The sequence below is a fragment of the Panthera onca genome, chromosome C1 (genome assembly GCF_046562875.1).
Source record: "Panthera onca isolate mPanOnc1 chromosome C1, mPanOnc1 haplotype 2, whole genome shotgun sequence".
Lineage (NCBI taxonomy): Eukaryota > Metazoa > Chordata > Mammalia > Carnivora > Felidae > Panthera > Panthera onca.
Window position 1 is genome coordinate 41,517,099 of NC_138346.1, and position 19,548 is coordinate 41,536,646.

At 35.4% G+C, this 19,548-nt stretch overlaps 1 long non-coding RNA gene across 1 annotated transcript; it reads left to right on the forward strand.

Moving 5' to 3' along the window:
- The first annotated feature begins 939 nt into the window (after positions 1–939).
- Positions 940–19,270, forward strand: LOC144617049 (uncharacterized). Its single transcript, XR_013557040.2, has 2 exons — positions 940–1,080; positions 19,124–19,270. It is a non-coding gene; the product is annotated as an uncharacterized LOC144617049 (long non-coding RNA).
- The last annotated feature ends 278 nt before the right edge of the window (positions 19,271–19,548 follow it).

Below are 19,548 nucleotides of genomic sequence, written 5' to 3' on the forward strand. Positions count from 1 at the left end.
TCTTTGCCAAAATCTTCCCAAAACAGTAATAATTTTGTTTCAGAATTAAGTCTGAGATAATAACTTGGAAGATTTCCTGAGCGTGGGCATAATTTTGAAGACAAAAATAACTATATTTTAAGAAGCTACAAATAATTTCTAATGAGACAAAAATATATTAGCAGATAAAAGTCTCACTTGTGTAATATTCAGATATCATTGAACAAGTACCTCAAATAATCTGTCCATATTTTCCCTTAATCCAATAATTACAGAGCAGCTTGATGACTTTAGTTGTCACTCTGTATTCATTTATGAAGTTGTCTTCAATAACAGTTCACTTATGAAAGGAGATTTGTAAATCTTAATAGGCTGTCAAGAGTAACTTGAACTAAGGATGAGAAAGGAGTTGGAGGTGCAAGAAATTAGTAAAGATAATTATACATTCCTTTGCAACTCAAATCCTAGTTTAGCAATGAAAGTAAACATGTAGGAATAGTTAAAAGGTGAAATGTGTAGGTATAATTCACCAGTTTCCTGGTGCTAGGAGTACATTTTGCCCCTTACACAGATTTACATAAAGAAGATTTGATTTATTGACTATTTTCTAATTTTGAAAAATTCTTTAATAAGTTTTTTATTCTAACTTCAATATAGTTAACAGACAGTGTTATATTGGTTTCAGGTGTATGATACAGCGATTCAACAATTCTATACATGACTCAGTGCTCATCATACTAAGTGTACCCTTAATTCCAATCCCCTATTTCACTGTAGACTATTTTATAACTGAAACTGTTTAATGCTTGCTTGTATGCATCACCTCACTAGCCACCCCCCGCCGAAAGCCACTCAAGAACTCTATATCAGTAAAATAACAGAATTCTTTTTCATAAAAACAGAATTCTATTTTTCTGTTTCATAAAAACAGAAGCGCATAGCAACATATGTATTCATCTACATAAACATGTGGTAACTAATGAGGATTAAATGTAGCAGTCTTATCAGAATACTTCACTCTTTCAAAATTTGTCCGGTTGGACAGCAGATCTTCTAAACCTCTTTCAGATAGGGAAGTGCACTCACAACTTGTACATTTTGGTATATATTGTTTTCAGTTTTCTGTATACACACATATCACTTTAATAGGATCTGCATTTCCTACCGTAGCCTTTCCCACACACAAATTGTCATGTTTACAGCCGTTTAATATTCTAGTGCTGACTCTGTTTTAATTAACTGAAACATGAATTACAGAAATTTAAGATATTTAAGATGTCTCTTTATAATTTTGTTTAAGTAGTAGTTGCTCTGGGTATTAAAACGTGTATGGAATATACCACAATTTAAAAAATACTGACATTTTACTACTTCAGGTAGAATCTAAAAACCTGACCAACACCTAGATCCTTTATACTCATCCTTTCAATAATATCATTCTCAAAAAAAAGAAAAACACAGAACAAAAAATACACTGTCATACTTTCTCTACATATTATGAGATCTAGATGATATAATATTATAATTTTTACTTTTAATCATCAGATATAATATTAAAAACTCAAGAAGAGAAGTATAGTCTATTATTTTACCCAAGGATGTATCTTTTCTGCCCTCTTTCTCTATTGGTATTTTAAGTCTGTTTTGTTTTACTTTGTTTGAAGAGTGTCCTTTAGCAATTCCATTTTCCAGGTAACAAATACCTCAGTTTTCATTAATCTAGAAATGTCTTATTTCATCTTTTTTCCTTAAAATATAGTTTTTTAAATGTTTATTTATTTTTGAAAGAGAGAGAGAGAGACAGAGTGCAAGTGGGGGAGGGGTAGAGAGAGAGAGGGAGACACAGAATCTGAAGCAGGTTCCAGGCTCCGAGCTGTCAGCACAGAGCCTGATGCAGGAGCTCAAACTCATGAACCAGATGATGATCTGAACCAAAGTCGGACACAACCAACTAAGCCACCCAGGCACACCTCCTTAAGAATATTTTTAATAGAGGGGTACCTGGGTGGCTCAGTTGGTTAAGCATCTGACTCTTGGGATTTTCTCTCTCCCTGTCTTTCTTCCCCTCCCCTGCTCATGCGTTCTTTCTTTCTCTCTCTCTCTCAAAATAATAAATAAATTAAAAAAATAATTTTTAAAATAGGTATGCTATTTTTATATGGCAGGTTTTTTTTTTTTTTTTTTCTTTCATCACTTCAAAGATATTGTGCCATTTCTAACTGGCCTATTGGTATGTATGGATTAGTGGGAAATCCATTGTTATTTAAATCATTTTCTCCTAAGTGTAATGTTTCTGGCAGCTTTCAGGAATTTTTTCCCTTTATCTTTAATTTCAGATATCTAGTTATAATGTCTTAAACTGTTTTTTTTTTTTTTTTTTTGGATTTATCTTGTGTGGTTATAACCACTTCTTGAATCTACAGGTTTAAGTCTTTCACTGAAGTAAGAAAGATTTGACCATTATCATTTCCTTCATTTTCAGTACCATACTCTTACCTTTTCTCCTTCTTTGACCCCAATGGCATGAGTACTAGAACTTTATTCATTGCCTACAGATTCCACAGATTGATTGATACAATTTTTTTTTTTTTTATTAAGGGGAACTTGGGTGGCCCAGTAGGTTAAGTGTCTGACTCTTAATTTGGGTTCAGGTTATGATCTCACAGTAGTGGGAGCCCCTTGTCCAGCTCTGCGTTAAGCATGGAGTCTACTTTGGATTCTCTTTCCCTCTCTCTTTCTGCCCTCCCCTTCTCACACTCTCTCTCTCAAAATAAACAAATAAACATTTAAAAATATTTTTAAATTACAAACAGTTTACAGACTTCATTTTATTAAAAGTTTTAAATTTATAGCAAATTTGAGATATAGTGATGTCCCATATTCTTATTGTCCCTCCACATGCATAGCCTCCCCCATTCTCAATAGTCCCCTCATGCAAGTTTATTTTTTTTAAATCTATTTTCACTCTGTTGTTCAAACAGGATAATTGCTCTTGATCTGTCTCTAGTGTCACTGATTCTTGGCTTCATCATCTCCATTCTACTATTAAGTCCCTACAATTTGTATTTTATATTAGTTATTATATTTTTCAATTCTAAAATGTTCATCCTTCTTTACATTTTCTATTTGTTTTTTTTTTATTATTTTTTTTAACGTTTATTTATTTTTGAGACAGAGAGAGACAGAGCACGAACGGGGGAGGGTCAGAGAGAGAGGGAGACACAGAATCTGAAACAGGCTCCAGGCTCTGAGCAGTCAGCACAGAGCCCGACGCGGGGCTCAAACTCACATACCGCGAGATGGTGACCTGAGCCAAAGTCGGATGCTTAACCGACTGAGCCACCCAGGCGCCCCTACATTTTCTATTTGTTGAGTAAGACTTTATTTTTTCATTTGTTTCACAAATAGCCATAATTGCTTGTTGGATAATTTTTATCGTAACTTTTTTAAAAATTCTTGTCCGATTATCCCAACCTATGTATTACTTCAGGTGAGATTTTTCTGATACTTGATTAGAGAGAAAAATAAAAAAAAAGAATGACTCTGTACTAGTGTATAAACCAACGTGATAGCTGTGGTTGCTTCAGGAAACTGGGGAACCTAAAACAGTAATTATTTTATTCATCACTGTACCTTTCGAATGAATTAACTATTCAGAAAATAATTAAGATTTTTTAAAGTTAAAATGTTAGGTATTTTATCTTGTACTTTTTACTACAGTAAAATGTTATAACCTTTAATGAACTGATAAGTATTAAACCTTTAATAGGATTTAAAGGAGAATGAAATAGATAATATTTCTCAAACTTAATTGACATAGAACATTTATGTGCCATAATTTACAGAATTAGTGTGCATAAGAACATATTTTTTAAATGGTTAACATAATTAAAGTTGTATCTGGCCTAAAGTGTTCTGTTGAACACTTAACAAAAATTAATCTGTTTCCAGAGTTTCAAATTATTACGTGTACACCATAATTAGCATACCAATAAATTCTATCTTATTTCACCTTACATGAACTTCCCAGTTTAGTAATGTCAATATATAATGTCTTTGTATGTATATAGTTATATTTACTAATCCTTGGTGTGGCTTATCTTTTTTTGCAACAGTTTTTTTTTAACTTTTTAAAATATTTTATTTATTATTTTCTTAGAGAGAGAGGGAGAACATAAACAGGGAAGGGGTAAAGGGGGAGACACAGAGAGAAAGAGGGGGAGAGAGAGAGAATGAATTTTAAGCAGGCTTCATGTTCAGCACAGAGTCTGACTTGTGGCTTGATCCCAGGATCCTGGGATCATGAATTGACCTGAATTCAAGAGTCAGATGCTTAACTGACTGAGCCACCCAGGCACTCCCCCATAACTATTGATAGGCACTATTTTTTTTTTTTTGAAATCCATACTACCCAACAAAATTACAAACGTTATAAAGTTGATGAGTATTTTTAATGTTAATAATAATTTATTGCCACTATCAAGATTGCGTATCTACTTAAGCATTGCTTATTATGATGATTAAGAAATTTAGCAAAATAGGAGCACCTGGGTGGCTCAGTCCACTGAGCATCTGACTTCAGCTCAGATCATGATCTTGCGGTTTGTGAGTTCAAGCCCTACATCGGGCTCGCTGCTGCTGGCACAGAGCCCACTTAAGATCCTCGGTCGCCCTCTCTCTCTCTTTCTCTGCCCCTCCCCTGCTTGCACTTTCTTCCTCAAAAATAGATAAACATTATAAAAAAACAAAATTTAGCAAAATAAACCATTAAAATGGCTTCAGTATAATTCTAAAACTCTACATACTTCTTAGTCTAAGGAAGGTTGACTTTAAAATAATAAGTGATTCTTTAGGCCAATAAGCAAAGCAAAGATATTTCTCTTTACACTCTCTCTGTTCTGATCTACTTCTTTATCCGAATAAGTTATTTAAAGTTGTGTTGCATTTGTTATTTTTGTTATATACTTGGATTTTATGATTATATTTGGTTTCAGTGTTACCATTCCACCATATTTTTTTCTTCTTCCAATTCTATTGTATTCTCTTTCTTTTCAAAGAGAAGGCGTTTTAGCTACAAATAACAGATATTCCGTATTGGTCCAAGAGATCAACAGCGCTATCAGGAACCAAAATCTTTCTTGTCTCTGTTCTGTCATCTACAGTGTTGGCTCCAGCCTTTCACTAATTCCTTATGTGGTTATAGAAAGGCAACTAAAAAAGCAGGAGGGATATTAATACTCATCACTCACTTTAAGTACAAGAGAGGAAAGAGAGTTCGTTTTGTTTCTTGTTGCTTTCTCTTTAAATAGTACATGTTTCCTTATCGTGAGAAACTGGCTTGTTTCAGTCAGCCTCTGAATCAGTTAGCGTGGAGGAAAATGGAAACAGGATTGACTTTTACTCTTTTTCTCTACCCTGGGTGTCTGGAACGGTGGTCAATTTTCCAATTCAAGTTCTTGCAGGGAAGGGGGGGATGCCTGGAACTCCTATTGAGAACCCAATTGCAAGTGTCTATTTTACTTTCTTTCCTTTATCAAAACACACATTTTTTGTTTGCTTACTATGTTCCAATATTTTGGGAGGCACCAAAATTAATGTAATTAGTTCTGTAATTTTGTACTAGCATCTTGAGCTGCAAATTAAACCTTTTTCACTATCCTATGTGGCATTTAACTATAGAAAATGACTTCAAAGAAAAAAAAAAAAAAAAGAAAATGACTTCAAAGAAAATCTCCTCAAAATCCGAGATAAAGAAGTGTGTGTGTGTGTGTGTGTGTGTGTGTGTATACATATATATATACACACACACACATATATATAATTAATTATACTTTTTATTAACTTTATACTTAAATATATAAATAAGATAATTTGCTTAAAAGCTTACCTAAATCAAACTGGAAAATTAATTTTCATAATTATACAAATTTATTAGTACTGCCTATTCCTAGTTTCTAGAAAGAAAATACTTATTATAAATTATTGTTTTTATAAGAAATATTGCATTGAGGTATCTTTAATGGGAGGAAAAACATGAAGTTTTCAGATTAATACTAGAAAGAAATTGCTGGCTGAGGAGAGGGAGTTAGCAGAATGGTCTCATTAGAGATGAAGTAAATTTAATTAGTAGGTCTTATAGTGGAGCAAATATTAGAGAAAAGAAATAAAGTTTCTTCCTAGTTGAACTCTTGTTCTGCTCAAACTCTCCAAGGTTACATTAACCTAGAACTGTCAAAAAGTGCTGCTATTATAGCTTAAACAAGCTTAAAGAAGTTAGTTTTCAGGATTGGGCATTTTATAGAAAACCAAAGTATTCAGGAGACAGCTATTCCACTTGTTCTCTAAAGGGAGATAACAGAGAGTAAAATAAAATACCTTGAAATGACAAAAATAAAGTCATGTGAATAAGCAAATTTAATATCATTTTACCTGAATTAAAGAAGCTGGCTGGTATAATAATGGAATATCAATGAAGAAAAAAAATGGCAGTTAATATACAGGAAGAGTGCAATATAATGAAGAGGTAACTTAAGATATTAAACCAAGTTGGAGCACCTGGATGGCTCAGTCATTTAAGCTTTTGACATTGGTACAGGTCATGATCTCATAGTTCGTGAGTTCAGGTCCTGCATTGGGCACACTGCTGTCAGCTCAGAGTCCACTTAGGATCCTCTGTCCGCCTCTCTCTACCCACACCCCCCTCCTTTTTCTCTCAAAAATGAATAAACTTAAAAAAATATATATTGTCAAGTAAATGTTAATTAAAAAAGCAACAACTTTAATTTTAGAGTTTACATAGGAAATCTGGCTATATTTTTCCAGATTAAAATAAATAAAACTTAATATTGTGAAAGATATACACACACACACACACACACACACACACACTAACAAGAGTATAAATAACACTGGGCATTTACAAATGACAGTTAATTTTTAAATACAGCAAATTTATGCATAATTGTTTGCTGTATATTTGTTATTACCCTAGGAAACTCATAAAACTGGTCAACAAATGTTTTATACCACTATGGTTTTTTAGCTTATTGCAACTTTTCTGCAAAATGTATAGTTTATAATCATGTGAATATAATTTTATTTAATTTCCTAGAATTATGCTCTAAACATATTTAAATGACATAAAGATTTTCATTGTCTACAAACATACGTTAGACATAAACTTGGCACAGCTTATATTTACATTTTAATTATATAGGCTATTTTTCATATTTACATTGTACAATGTTTTTCTTGCCTTTCCTATTTTTGTTATTGTTTAATTAACGTGTGTTTTTTTAAATAAGCATGCATGATTACATAATAAGTTAAAATAAGATGTTTTTGGAACCAATATCAACATAGAACCTATTATCATATTAATTTTTCCTGAATACTTGGGAGGAAAAAAAATCCTAATGTCTCTTTTTAACTTTTTATATATTATTCAAAATTAGATAATCAAACAAAACTTTTAAAAAAATCTGTATGTTTCTAATTTGGGGGATAGTTAGACTCCCTCACATAATATTCTAGGTAACCATTACCATTATGTTTAATTCCCCAGTTAGTTAAAAGCTAGTTATAATTCTTGATGAATATTATTCATCTGGAAGTAGTCCGGCCTTAGCTTATAAATGTTTGTATTTTAAATGTGTTCTACCTAGACAAAGAAATTGAAGGTAATTACTTTGTTATATACTAGCATACTGTTTTGCCTCAGATGAGATCATAAGCCCGAATAACACTTAGATTTCAGCCTGATGGAATGCTGAACAGAGGACCTAACTAGCCTATGTTTGGACTTCTCTTCTATGGAAACAAGAGATAATACATTATACATAGCAATAGAAAACTAACACAGTTGACCATAACAAAAAGAACACCTGGGTTACAATGCTTTCTTTCTTTCCAGAAGGCATGCTAGAGTCTGGTTCATTAAGTGTGGCATACCTAGACTTGGAGAATTCAGTATATACTTTTGTCCTTTTCCCAAAGAGTATATTTTAAGTTGAACTTTTACCAGTCTACTGATTTTGTTGATATGACTCTGGATCCATTCTAACTTAAAAATTTGCTTATATTTGATATTCTACAGCTTATTTATATACATTGGGAAAAGAAATCATAAATTGAGCAGTAAAATTGCATATATATGTGTATATACACATGCATATATTTATAAATCTATGTATACACATATAATAACCAGATATACACCCATACGCATACATACACTAACCAATATATAAATATGTGTATACTTTGTATCTATATATGTATGTATATATTTAATTGTTGAATTTGAATGAATATTATTTTCTGGAGTGCTATGTCGTTTCATTCTCTTTAAAGGTGCCATATCATTAGTAGTTTTTCAGTCTCCTACCTGATATAAAGGCTGAAATTCTAAAAAATTATCATGGTTATGAAAGTTTATGCATAATTTGACCATGTTGATTATTATTTTTTGGCAAAAGAATAATAGAAATTAAAAAAATGATTATACACAGCCTTAGTCCTGGAGAGAAATATTCTTTTGTTTTCTAAATACAGATTAAAATAAGGGTGTAAAAATAAGTTTTGGTGTATGTTTCAGTTGGCATTTTTTATTTTTTATTTTTTTATTTTTTAATTTTTTTTTATTTTTTATTTTTTATTTTTTAATATATGAAATTTACTGTCAAATTGGTATCCATACAACACCCAGTGCTCATCCCAAAAGGTGCCCTCCTCAATACCCATCACCCACCCTGCCCTCCCTCCCACCCCCCATCAACCCTCAGTTTGTTCTCAGTTTTTAACAGTCTCTTATGCTTTGGCTCTCTCCCACTCTAACCTCTTTTTTTTTTTTTTTCCTTCCCCTCCCCCATGGGTTTCTGTTAAGTTTCTCAGGATCCACATAAGAGTGAAACCATATGGTATCTGTCTTTCTCTGTATGGCTTATTTCACTTAGCATAACACTCTCCAGTTCCATCCACGTTGCTACAAAAGGCCATAGTTCATTTTTTCTCATTGCCACGTAGTATTCCATTGTGTATATAAACCACAATTTCTTTATCCATTCATCAGTTGATGGACATTTAGGCTCTTTCCATAATTTGGCTATTGTTGAGAGTGCTGCTATAAACATTGGGGTACAAGTGCCCCTATGCATCAGTACTCCTGTATCCCTTGGATAAATTCCTAGCAGTGCTATTGCTGGGTCATAGGGTAGATCTATTTTTAATTTTCTGAGGAACCTCCACACTGCTTTCCAAAGCGGCTGCACCAATTTGCATTCCCACCATCAGTTGGCATTTTTTAAAAAAATATTCAAGTCTGGTTGGCATACAATGTTATATTAGTTTCAGATACACAACATAGTGATTTGACAGTTCTATACATCACCTAACATTAGTCATGATAAATGTAGTTATAATCTGTCATCATACAATGTTATTACAATATTATTGACTATATTCCCTTTTCTGTGCTTTTTATTTCCATGACTTGCTTATTTCATAAATGTAATCTCCCTCATGTAACCCCCTTTTAATCTCCCTCACCTATTTTGCCATCCTCTTACCCTCTAGCAACCACCATTTTTTTCTCTGTATTTATGAGTCTGTTTCTGTTTTGTTTGCTTTGTTTTTTGATTCCACGTATAAGTGAATTCATGTTATTTGTTTTTCTCTGATTGATGTATTTCACTTTACATAATCCCGTCTAGGTCCATCTCTGTTGTCACAAATGGTGATCTCATTCTTTTTTGTGGCTGAGTAATATTCCCAATCCGTTGTGTACGTGTGTGTGTGTGTGTGTGTGTGTGTGTGTGTGTGTGTGTATGTATGTGTGTGTGTGTACATGTGTGTGACATTTTCTTTATCCATTTATTTATGGATGGGCATTTGGGCTGCTTCCGTAACTTGTCTATTGCAAATAATCCTGCAATAAACATAGGGGTGTGTATGTATATCTTTTCTGATTAGCTTTTGTTTTCTTTGGGTAATACACAGTAGTGAAGATACTGGATCATATGGTAATTCTTTTTTTAATTTTTTGAGGATTCTTCATACTGTTTTCCACAGTTGTTGCACCAATTTACATTCCCACTATCAATGTACAAGGGTTCTCTTTTTTCCACCTCCTCACCACCACTTTTTATTTCATGTCTTTTTGATACTAGCCGTTTTGACAGGTGTGAAGTGATACCTCATTTTTTTCCATTGGATTTTGATTTGCATTTCTCTGATGGTTAGTGATGTTAAACATCTTTTGATATATTTGTTAATCATCTGTATGTAGTCTTTAAAAAAACTATTCAAGTCCTCTGCCCATTTACGATGGGATTAATTTTTTGTGGGTGTTGACATGTATGAATTATTGATGTATTTTGCATATTAACCCCTTCCCACTTAGTACCTTGCCCTTTTGTTTGTTGATGGTTTCCTTTGATGTATAAAAGCTTTTCATTTTGGTGTAGTCCAGAAACTTTACTTTTGCTTTTGTTTTCCTTGCCCAAGAGACATATCCATAAATACGTTGCTAGGGCTGATGCCTCTGTTTTTTCTAGAAGTTTTATGGTTTCATTTCTCATTCATGTATTTAATCTATTTGAGTTTATTTTTGTGTATAGTATAAGAAAGTGCTCTAGTTTCATTCTTTTGCATTTAGTTGTCCAGTTTTCCAAACACCATTATCCCAAAGATAGTGTCTTTTCTCCATTGTATATTCTTGCCTTTTTTGTCATAGATTGATTCACCATCAGTTTACTCTTACTAGATTCCAAAGGTATCTAATCACATCCAGGGCCTCATTATATAGGTAGGCCAGTATCAGCATAACATTCTTACTAACAATGAATAATGATTCTTAAGTCAAAATGTAATTTGTTTTATTCATGTAGTTATTTAAAAAGTTAAGGAGAAAATAAATCTTTTTTTCAAATTACAAATTTTATTTTTTTACTTTAATTTTAATTTTTTTATTTTTTTAATATATGAAATTTATTGTCAAACTGGTTTCCATGCAACACCCAGTGCTTATCCCAAAAGATACCCTCTTCAATGCCCATCACCTACCCTTCCCTCGCTCCCAACCCCCATCAAGCCTCAGTTTGTTCTCAGTTTTTAAGAGTCTCTTATGCTTTGGCTCTCTCCCACTCTAACCTCATTTTTTTTCCTTCCCCTCCCCCATGGATTCCTGTTAAGTTTCTCAGGATACACATAAGAGTCAAAATATATGGTATCTGTCTTTCTCTGTATGGCTTATTTCACTTAGCATCACTCTCCAGTTCCATCCACGTTGCTAAAAGAGACCATATTTCATTCTTTCTCATTGCCATGTAGTACTCCATTGTCTATATAAACCACAATTTCTCTATCCATTCATCAGTTGATGGACACCTAGGCTTTTCCACAATTTGGCTATTGTTCAGTGTGCTACTATAAACATTGGGGTACAAGTGCCCCTATGCATCAGTACTCCTGTGTCCCTTGGGTAAATTCCTAGCAGTGCTACTGCTGGGTCATAGGGTAGGTCTATTTTTAATTTTTTGAGGAACCTCCACACTGTTTTCCAGAGTGGCTGCACCAGTTTGCATTCCCACCAACAGTGCAAGAGTGTTCCCGTTTCTCCACATCATCTCCAGCATCTATAGTCTCCTGATTTGTTCATTTTGGCCACTCTGACTGGCGTGAGGTGATATCTGAGTGTGGTTTTGATTTGTTTTTCCCTGATGAGGAGCGACGTTGAGCATCTTTTCATGTGCCTCTTGGCCATCTGGATGTCTTCTTTAGAAAAGTGTCTATTCATGTTTTCTGCCCATTTCTTCACTGGATTATTTGTTTTTTGGGTGTGGAGTTTGGTGAGCTCTTTATAGATTTTGGATACTAGCCCTTTGTCCGATGTGTCATTTGCAAATATCTTTTCCCATTCCGTTGGTTGCCTTTTAGTTGTGTTGATCGTTTCCTTTGCTGTGCAGAAGCTTTTTATCTTCATAAGGTCCCAGTAATTCATTTTTGCTTTTAATTCCCTTGCCTTTGGGGATGTGTCAAGTAGGAAATTGCTGCAGCTGAGGTCAGAGAGGTCTTTTCCTGCTTTCTCCTCTAGGGTTTGGATGGTTTCCTGTCTCACATTCAGGTCCTTTATCCATTTTGAGTTTATTTTTGTGAATGGTGTAGGAAAGTGGTCTAGTTTCATTCTTCTGCATGTTGCTGTCCAGTTCTCCCAGCACCATTTGTTAAAGAGACTGTCTTTTTTCCATTGGATGTTCTTTCCTGCTTTGTCAAAGATTAGTTGGCCATACGTTTGTGGGTCTAGTTCTGGGGTTTCTATTCTATTCCATTGGTCTATGTGTCTGTTTTTATGCCAATACCATGCTGTCTTGATGATTATAGCTTTGTAGTACAGGCTAAAGTCTGGGATTGTGAAGCCTCCTGCTTTTGTCTTCTCCTTCGAAATTACTTTGGCTATTCGGGGCCTTTCGTGGTTCCATATGAATTTTAGGATTGCTTGTTCTAGTTTCGAGAAGAATGCTGGTGCAATTTTGATTGGGATTGCATTGAATGTGTAGATTGCTTAGGGTAGTATTGACATTTTAACAATATTTATTCTTCCAATCCATGAGCAGGGAATGTCTTTCCATTTCTTTATATCTTCTTCAGTTTCCTTCATAAGCTTTCTATAGTTTTCAGCATACATATCTGTTACATCTTTGGTTAGGTTTATTCCTAGTTATTTTATTCTTCTTGGTGCAATTGTGAATGGGATCAGTTTCTTTATTTGTCTTTCTGTTGCTTCATTATTAGTGTATAAGAATGCAACTGACTTCTGTACATTGATTTTGTATTCTGCAACTTTGCTGAATTTATGTATCAGTTCTAGCAGACTTTTGGTGTAGTCTATCAGATTTTCCATGTATAGTATCATGTCATCTGCCAAAAGCGAAAGCTTGACTTCATCTTTGCCAATTTTGATGCCTTTGATTTCCTTTTGTTGTCTGATTGCTGATGCTAGCACTTCCAACACTATGTTAAACAACAGCGGTGAGAATGGACATCCCTGTCGTGTTCCTGATCTCAGGGAAAAAGCTCTCAGATTTTCCTCATTGAGGATGATGTTAGCTGTGGGCTTTTCATAAATGACTTTTATGATGTTTAAGTATGTTCCTTCTATCCTGACTTTCTCAAGGGTTTTTATTAAGAAAGGGTGATGAATTTTGTCAAATCCTTTTTCTGCATCAATTGACAGGATCCTATGGTTCTTATCTTTTCTTTTATTAATATGATGTATCATGTTGATTGACTTGCGAATGTTGAACCAGCCCTGCATCCCAGGAATGAATCCCACTTGATCATGGTGAATAATTCTTTTTATATGCTGTTGAATTCGATTTGCTAGTATCTTACTGAGGATTTTTGCATCCATATTCATGAGGGATATTGGCCTGTAGTTCTCTTTTTTTAATGGGTCTCTGTCTGGTTTAGGGTTAGGGGAGATGACTAACATAGATAAAATCATGAATGAAAATGGAATTATCACAACCAATGCCTCAGAGATAGAAACAATTATCAGGGAATATTATGAAAAATTATATGCCAACAAATTGGACAACCTGGAAGAAATGGACAAATTTGTAAACACCCACACTCTTCCAAAACTCAATCAGGAGGAAATAGAAAGCTTGAACAGACCCGTAACCAGCGAAGAAATTGAATCGGTTATCAAAAATCTCCCAACAAGTAAGAGTCCAGGACCAGATGGCTTCCCAGAGGAGTTCTACCAGACGTTTAAAGCAGAGATAATACGTATCCTTCTCAAGCTATTCCAAGAAATAGAAAGGGAAGGAAAACTTCCAGACTCATTCTATGAAGCCAGTATTACTTTGATTCCTAATGGATGATGTTCTTTAACATCCATGCTTTTGGAGGTTTTCCAGACTTTTTCCTGTGGTTGATTTCAAGCTTCATTGCATTGTGGTCCAAAAGTATGCGTGGTATGATCTCAATTCTTGTATATTTATGAAGGGCTGTTTTGTGACCCAGTATATGATCTATCTTGGAGAATGTTCCATGTGCCCTCGAGAAGAAAGTATATTCTGTTGCTTTGGGATGCAGAGTTCTAAATATATCTGTCAAGTCCATCTGGTCCAATGTATCATTCAGGGCCCTTGTTTCTTTATTGACCATGTGTCTAGATGATTATCCATTTCTGTAAGTGGGGTATTAAAGTCCCCTGCAATTACCACATCGTTGTCAATAAGGTTGCTTATGTTTGTGAGTAATCGTTTTGTATATTCGGGGGCTCCCGTATTCGGTGCATAGACATTTATAATTGTTAGTTCTTCTTGATGGATAGACCCTGTAAATATTATATAATGCCCTTCTTTATCTCTTGTTACAGTCTTTAATTTAAAGTCTAGTTTGTCTGATATAAGTGTGGCTACTCCAGCTCTCTTTTGACTTCCAGTAACATAATAAATAGTTCTCCATCACCTCACTTTCAATCTGCAGGTGTCCTCAGTTCTAAAATGAGTCTCTTGTAGACAGCAAATAGATGGGTCTTGTTTCTTTATCCATTCTTATACCCTGTGTCTTTTGGTTGGCACATTTCATCCATTTACACTCAGTGTTATTATAGAAAGATATGGGTTTAGAGTCATTGTGATGTCCGTAGGTTTCATGCTTGTAGAGATGTCTCTGGTACTTTGTCTCACAGGATCCCCCTTAGGATCTCTTGGAGGGCTGGTTTAGTGGTGACAAGTTCCTTCAGTTTTTGTTTGTTTGGGAAGACCTTTATCTCTCCTTCTATTCTACATGACAGACTTGCTGGATAAAGGATTTTCGGCTGCATATTTTTCTGTTCATTACATTGAAGATCTCCTGCAATTCCTTTCTGGCCTGCCACGTTTCAGTAGAGAGATCAGTCACATAGTCTTATAGGTCTCCCTTTATATGTTAGAGCACATTTATCTCTAGCTGCTTTCAGAATTTTCTCTTTATCCTTGTATTTTCCATTTTCACTATGATATGTCGTGCAGAAGATTGATTCAAGTTACCTCTGAAGGGAGTTCTCTGTGCTTCTTGGATTTCAATGCCTTTTTCCTTCCCCAGATTAGGGAAGTTCTCAGCTATTATTTTTCAAGTACCCCTTCAGCACCTTTCCCTCTCTCTTCCTACTCTAGAATACCAATTTTACATAGATTATTTCTCTTTAGTGCATCACTTAGTTCTCTAATTTTCCCCTCATACTCCTGGATTTTTTTATCTCTCTTTTTCTCAGCTTCTTCTTGTTCCATAATTTTATCTTCTAGTTCACCTATTCTCTCTTCTGCCTCTTCAATCCGAGCTGTGGTCATCTCTATTTTATTTTGCAGCTCATTAATAGCATTTTTTAGCTCCTCCTGGCTGTTCCTTAGTCCCTTGATTTCTGTAGCAAGAGATTCTCTGCTGTCCTTTATACTGTTTTCAAGCCCAGCGATTAATTTTATGACTATTATTCTAAATTCACTTTCTGTTATATTGTTTAAATCGTTTTTGATCAGTTCATTAGCCGTCGTTATTTCCTGGAGGTTTTTTTGAGGGGAATTCTTCCGTTTCGTCATTTTGGATGAGGAACCACCATTTGGATTTCCGCACCACCTGGAGTGGTGCAGAACTGCAGGGCACTTCCCCTGTGCTGTCTTGAATAACTTGTGTTGGTGGGCGGGGTCTCAGTCAGACCTGATGTCTGCCCCCAGCCCACAGCTGGGGCCACAGTCAGACTGGTGTGTACCTTCTCTTCCCCTCTCCTAGGGGCAGGATTCACTGTGGGGTGGTGTGGCCCGTCTGGGCTACTTGCACACTGCCAGGCTTGTGGTGCGGGGATCTGACGTATTAGCTGGGGTGAATCGGCAAGGTGCACAGGGGTGGGAGGGGCAGGCTCAGCTTGCTTTTCCTTCAGAGATCCGCTTCGGGAGGGGCCCTGTGGCACTGGGAGGGAGTCAGACCCGCTGGAGGGGTGGATCAACAGAAGCACAGCTTTGGGTGTTTGCGTAGTGCAAGCAAGTTCCCTGGCAGGAACTGGTTCCCTTTGGGATTTTGGCTGGGGGATGGGTGAGGAAGATGGCGCTGGCGAGTGCCTTTGTTCCCTGCCAAGCTGAGCTCTGTTGTCCGGGGCTCAACAACTCTCCCTCCCGTTGTCCTCCAGCCTTCCCGCTCTCCCAGCAGAGGTGTTAACTTATAACCTTCCAGATGTTAAGTCCTGCTTCTTGTCAGAACACACTCCGTCCAGCCCCTCAGCTTTTGCAAGCCAGACTTGGGGCTCTGCTTTGCCAGAGGGCTGCCCCTCTGTCCCAGCTCCCTCCCGCCAGTCTGTGCAGTGCGCACCGCCTCTCTGCCCTTCCTACCCTCTTCCATGGGCCTCTCGTCTGTGCTTGGCTCCGGCGACTCCTTTCTGCTAGTCTTCTGGCGGTTTTCTGGGTTATTTAGGCAGGTGTAGGTGGAATCTAAGTGATCAGCAGGACTTGCAGTGAGCCCAGTGTCCTCCTATGCCACCATCTTCCCAGAAGCTCTAAATTACAAATTTTAAAGAAGAGTGATTTATAATCATTTGTAATAAGAGGATATGATTAATCAAATACTTTGTAATAAGAAATATCTGTTGAATTTGTGACTTCACAATCTGTACAGTTAAAACTTAAGATAGAACAGAAAAATATAATATTTCACCTTTTAAAATTGGACTTTTGTTAACATATAAAAACACAAATGAACACTAGCATGCTTGATACACTTCCTTCACCGTTTTGCCATATGAATCAAACTTTATTTTTTAGTTTAACTTACTATTTGTAGGTATAACAGACTTGTGAAAATTAACTGGAATAATTCAAGCATTCATTCACTCCAAGGTTTAGGTTTATATTTTTTTGCTGTCTGGTATGTTCTAGCTGAATTGCTTACACTCACCTACTTAGAGAAATATTTTCTGAACATTCTACCTGAATGGGTCCCTCATCATTTCATCACCTTCTCCACTTTTCCTTTTTTACATGTATCCCTACCTGCCTTTATAGCCTTTCCTTTTATGTTTCTATGTTTTTGTCTCTTTCCTCCAATACAAAACCATGGGTATTATAAAACCTAGGCCAAAATACTCCAACTGAATGTTTAGTTATTCCACAGTATAAACATATCACATAGTTTTTTAACATAGTTATTCATTGAGTAAGCTTATATCTTCAAAGTACTGAAAAGGAAAAAAAATGTATTAATTTGCAGAAAGTATCAGACAGTAAATTAGGATTCTATACCAAGAGAAAATGTCTTTTACATAAGACAAAATATAGACTTAGTTTTTTTGGCATTAAAAGTAGAGAGAATTGGGGCGCCTGGTTGGCTTGGTCGGTTAAGCGTCTGACTTCGGCTCAGGTCATGATCTCATGGTCCGTGAGTTTGAGCCCCGCGTCGGGCTCTGTGCTGACAGCTCAGAGCCTGGAGCCTGTTTCAGATTCTGTGTCTCCCTCTCTCTCTGCTCCTCCCCTGTTCATGCTCTGTCTCTCTCTGTCTCAAAAATAAATAAACGTTAAAAAAATTAAAAAAAAAAGTGGAGAGAATCTATTGTTAGCAGATTAGCACTACAAAAATGTTGAAGTCCGTCAGGGAGAAGGAAATGATGCTAATGAGATATTTGGGTCTATAAAAGTGAATAGTCAACACTGGAAATAGTAAATGCTTGATTAAATAGAATTAAATAAATTTGATTAAATAAATGTGTTTTCTTATTGATTGACACTTCAAACTAGGACCGGTGGACAAATAGCAATAATGCATTTTAGGGTTTATGACATACATAGAAGTAAAATGTATGAGAACAGTGGCACAAAGACTGGAAAAGGGGAGATGTAAGACATACCGCTATCAGCTTCTCATAATGCACAGATATAGGAATAATATGTGAAGTAATGTGACCAGTTTAGGTTAATAACGTGAATCTTTGAATACTGGAGCAACCTCCAGATAGATAGATAGATAGATAGATAGATAGATAGATAGATAGAGTGAGCTACTAAGTCAATAAAGTGAGACAAAATAGAATCACCCAAAATACTGAACAATACCAAAAGTGGCAGGAAAAAAAATGAGATAGAATACACCTCATAACATTGATAAAACTTTTTTCTAAAACAAGATGTAAAAAATAGGGAACTAATTCAAGTTCCTGTTGGCATTTCCACCAATCAAATATGTTGCACTGTAATACATTTTTGAGGTAATAGTTCAATTTATATGTTCTCTTTTTTAATGTTTAACTTAAAAGCAAAAACTGATATATTTGAAAATCAGGTAGTTATTTTACATCCATATTATTTTTTTTTTATTTCTTCTTCCGTGAATATAGTGCTAGGTTGTTAAACAATTGGACATTATAAAGATGTACATAATATGTTTTTCTTTTACATAAGAGCCAGACAATGTTGGATAATATGCCTATAAGCATAAATTAAAATGTAGTAAAGTATTTCAGGAGTGCCTGGATGGCTCAGCAGGTTACGTGTCCAACTCTTAACTTCAACTCAGCTCATGATCTCCTGTTTGTGAGTTCGAGCCCTGCATCCACTCTGTGTTGATGGCCCAGAGCCTGCTTGGCATTCTCCCTCCCTCTCTGTCCCTCCCCCACTTGCTCTATCTCTCTGTCAAAATAAATGAAAATAAAAGAAGTTAAAAATGCAGTAGGGGTGCCTGGGTGTCTCAGTCTGTTAAGCATCCAACTTCAGCTCAGGTCGTGATCTCATGGTTTGTGAGTTCAGGCCCAGCATTGGGCTCTGTGCTGGCAGCTCAGAGCTTGGAACCTGTTTTGAAGAGAGAGCCTGTGTCCCCCTCTCTTTTTGTCCCTCCCCCACTCGCACTGTCTCTGTCTCTGTCTCTCTCTCGAAAATAAACATTAAAAATAAATTTTAATGTAGTAAAGTACTTCAAAAAATAGAACTTAACACTTGTAAATATTTTTATGAAAACAGTTATACAAATTATAAAAAGCCATTTATCGCTTCTCGGCCTTTTGGCTAAGATCAAGTATAAAAAGCCATTTATGTGTGTGGCTCATTTAGAGAAACAAACGAAAAAAGGATTGATTAACCAGCACCTTGTGTTATAAAATGTAACCCTTCCTTTTTCTCCAAAGCAACGCTGCTGCTCTGAGGGCACATATCTGACATGATGTCTTTGGCAGCTGGAAGAAGTAGGAGGAATACAGGAAACATCAAAATATCCAAGTAATGCTTAGAAGTATTGTCTGCTTGATTTTGAAATAAACAAAAATGGAATTTTACTATTCTTACTGTTTTATTTCCACAATAAATAATACTTCTCCCAACAGCAGAGAGAGAAAAAAAGGTTGTCAAATGCAGAATTGATTTTTTTTTCTAGTGAAGAAATTTTTTAACCGTAAAAAACGTTGTCTACTCAAAGAGTGATCAAATGCATTTAAAAAATTGTAGTCTGAGTAAGAGTTTTAAGAGATGAATTATTTTAAGCAATGAGTTAGCATTTTAATTAAATTCCTATTTGTGTGAATTTCATGTAATTTCAAAAAAAAAAGACAAATAA